The sequence below is a fragment of the Prionailurus viverrinus genome, chromosome A2 (assembly GCF_022837055.1).
Source record: "Prionailurus viverrinus isolate Anna chromosome A2, UM_Priviv_1.0, whole genome shotgun sequence".
NCBI lineage: Eukaryota > Metazoa > Chordata > Mammalia > Carnivora > Felidae > Prionailurus > Prionailurus viverrinus.
Window position 1 is genome coordinate 10140924 of NC_062562.1, and position 3906 is coordinate 10144829.

At 41.7% G+C, this 3906-nt stretch overlaps 1 pseudogene; it reads right to left on the reverse strand.

Annotated features, from left to right (window-relative positions):
• Positions 1–504: 504 nt before the first annotated feature.
• Positions 505–734, reverse strand: LOC125161165 (NADH dehydrogenase [ubiquinone] 1 subunit C1, mitochondrial-like; annotated as a pseudogene).
• Between the last annotated feature and the right edge of the window lie 3172 nt (positions 735–3906).

Here is a 3906-nt window from a genome sequence, read left to right on the forward strand (position 1 = left end):
AGTTCAATTTTTAATTTTTCAAGGAACCTTCACACAGGTTCCCACAGTGATTGAACCAGTTTACATTCCCACCAACAGTACATATACCTTAATGTATATGCTGTATATGCGAGGGTTCCCTTTTCACCACATCCTCACCAACACATGTTGTTTTTGTCTTTTTGAAAGTAACCATTTTAATAGGCATGAAGAGATATCTCATTGCAGTGTTAATTTGTATTTCCCTGGGGGTTAGTGATGGCAAACATTTTTTCATGTATCTGTTAGCCATCTGTATGTCTTTGGTGGAAAAATGCTTATTCAGATCCTCTGCCCATGTATTAATCATATTGCTTGCTTTTCTTTTTATTTTTTTTCATTTCATTATTTTTCATTCATGAAAGCTGATTTGACATACATTCGCATAGAACCTTTTCTCTCATGTCTACAGCTCAACACACTGCTGAATCCAAAGGAGCTGGTGCCATTACTGTATGGAGTATATTGTATTAGTGTTTCAATCGTTTATTCCGACCCATTTCTTCTTTTATACTCTAAAACATCTTCATTACGCTATTTGATCAGATAGATCCACAAGAAGCTGGAGGTGCCCAAGGTCAGTCCAACCTTCATCCAGTCAGGTCTGTCACGTGGCAGCTCCTGAATGTAGGACCTTGATGGCACTGAAGACCAGTTGGGAGTCTGGCCAGATCCAGAAGCTTCGAGAAGGGTTGCAACAATGAAGTCAGAGCCATCTTCCTGGGCTGGGGTCCTTTTCTGTCTTTGCTATTGAGTTTTTTATATACTTTGGGATATTTACCTCTTATGATATGTATGATTTGCAAATATTCTCTGCCACTCGAGAGGTTGCCTTTTCATTTTGTTGATGGTTTCCTTGCCATGCAGAAGATTTACTTTGATGTAGACCCTGCTTATTCTTGCTTTTGTCCCCTTGTTTTTGATGTCAGATCCCAAAATCATTGCCAAAATCAAAATTTTTTTCCCCAGGAGTTTTATGGCTTCAGGTTTTATGTTCAAGTCTTTAATCCACTTTGAGTTATTTTTGCCTGTGGTGTAAGACAGTGGTACAGTTTTATTCTTTGGCGTGTGGCTCTCCAGTTTACCCAACACCATTTGCTGAAGAGACTGTTCTTACCTTACAGTATATGTTTGCCTCCTTTGTCATAAACTAATTAACCATATATACAGTGGATTTGCTCCTGGGCTGTCGATTCTGTTGCATTGATCTGTGTGTTTTTTATGCCAATAACATGCCGTGTTGGTTACCATAGCTTTGTAACATAGTTTGATGCCTCCAGCTTTTCTCTTCTTTCTCGATTGCTTCGCTATTCGGTTCTTTTGTGGTTCCAGACATATCGTAGAAGTGCTTGTTCTATTTCTATTAAAAAAAAGGTGCCATTGGAATTTTGACAGGGAGTGCTCTGAATCCACTGATTGCTTTGGGTATATGGACGTTTCAACAGTATTCATTCTTCCAGTCAATGAGTGTGGCCTATTTTTTCATTTGTTTGTGACTTCTTCATTTCTTTCAGCAATTGTCTTATAGTTTTCAGGATACAAGTGTTTCACTGCCTTGATTAACCTTGTTCTCAGGTATTTTATTCTTGTTTATGCAGTTGTAAATGAGATTGTTTTCTTCATTTTTCTTTCTGATAGTTTGTGATTAGTGTGCAGAAATGCAGCCAATTTTTGTATATTGACTTTATAGCCTGCTGAATTCATTTTTCAGTTATAAGGGATTTTTTTCTTTTAAATAATCCATTGAAGTACATGGCACACAATAAGCTAAACATATTTAAAATGCCACATAGTCGGTTATGCGACTGACTCTTGATTTCGGCTCGCATCACTATCTCACAGTTGTGGGGTCAAGCCCCACACTGAGCTCTACACTGACAGCATGGAACATGCTTCGGATCCTCTCTATTTCTCTCTCTCTGCCCTTCCCCTGCTCTTGCACTCAATAAATTAATTATTAATTAATTTTAAAAAATAGTAAAATGCAAAATATGCTGAATTAAAGGAATCATACAAAAACCGAGTTCATACTGCCTAAATCCATTTAAACGTAATTCAAGAAAGTGCACAAAAGCTTTAAAGCTTTGTTACATCATCATAAACATTGTGATCCACCTGAAACCTCTGTTTCCTTAGTTCTGATGGTGATGTGGGTTAATACGTCTAATTCAGGCAGATGTGTTTAGGAATAAGTACAGTGTTTGGAAATACTGGGTGAGTCCAAGAAGTCTTTCATAAGTAGGGAGTGTATGTACGTGCACATATCCACGCATTTGTATATTGTTTCATACAAATACGCTCTTATTGATGTATGTATGACACAGACACGAGAATCCCATCTTTGATGTTGAAAGGATATTTGGAGAGGATAGAAATCAAACCAACGAATGTTTGAATTAATATGGAGTTTTAAAAGTGTAGGAATTTAGACTCAAATACTTAAAGTATAATGGGTGAACTTAATTTTCGTAATAAATGACGTTTTTGCTCTTCTTTTCAATGTTTATTTATTTACTTTGAGACACAGAGAGAGGGAGAGAAAGAGAAGGTGGATGGGGAATGGGGGAGAGAGAGAGGGAGAGAGAATCCCAAGCAGGCTTCACACTGTCAGACCAGAGCCCGATGTGGGGCTGATCCCACAACCATGAGATCATGATATTAGCCAAAATCAAGAACCAGTTGTTTAACCGACTGAGGTACTGAAGCACCCCAGATTACTCTTTTTAGCGGGAAGGCTGGAGGACAAAGGGAGGGAGAGCTGCTGAGCCCCCTGACAACAGAGCTCAGTTTGGTGGGGAACAAAGGCACTCGCCAGCGCCATTTCCCCCGCCCATCCCCCAGCCGAAATCCCAAAGGGAACCGGTTCCTGCCAGGGAACTTGCTCGCTCCGCGCAAACACCCAACTCTGCGCTTCTGCGGAGCCAAACCTCCGGCAGCGGATCTGACTCCCTCCCGCTGCCACAGGGCCCCTCCTGAAGTGGATCACCTAAGGAGAAGCGATCTAAGCCTGCCCCTCCTGCCCCCGAGCACCTTGCCTACCCACCCCAGCTAATACGCCAGATCCCCAGCATCACAAGCCTGGCAGGGTGCAAGTAGCCCAGACGAGCCACACCACCCCACAGTGAATCCCGCCCCTAGGAGAGGGGAAGAGAAGGCACACACCAGTCTGACTGTGGCCCCAGCGGTGGGCTGGGGGCAGACATCAGGTCTGACTGCGGCCCCGCCCACCAACTCCAGGTATACACCACAGCACAGGGGAAGTGCCCTGCAGGTCCTCACCACGCCAGGGACTATCCAAAATGACCAAGCGGAAGAACTCCCCTCAGAAGAATCTCCAGGAAATAACAACAGCTAATGAGCTGATCAAAAAGGATTTAAATAATATAACAGAAAGTGAATTTAGAATAATAGTCATAAAATTAATCGCTGGGCTTGAAAACAGTATACAGGACAGCAGAGAATCTCTTGCTACAGAGATCAAGGGACTAAGGAACAGTCACGAGGAGCTGAAAAATGCTTTAAACGAAATGCATAACAAAATGGAAACCACCACAGCTCGGCTTGAAGAGGCAGAGGAGAGAATAGGTGAACTAGAAGATAAAGTTATGGAAAAAGAGGAAGCTGAGAAAAAGAGAGATAAAAAAATCCAGGAGTATGAGGGGAAAATTAGAGAATTAAGTGATACACTAAAAAGAAATAATATACGCATAATTGGTATCCCAGAGGAGGAAGAGAGAGGGAAAGGTGCTGAAGGGGTACTTGAAGAAATCATAGCTGAGAACTTCCCTGAACTGGGGAAGGAAAAAGGCATTGAAATCCAAGAGGCACAGAGAACTCCCTTCAGACGTAACTTGAATCGATCTTCTGCACGACATATCATAGTGAAAC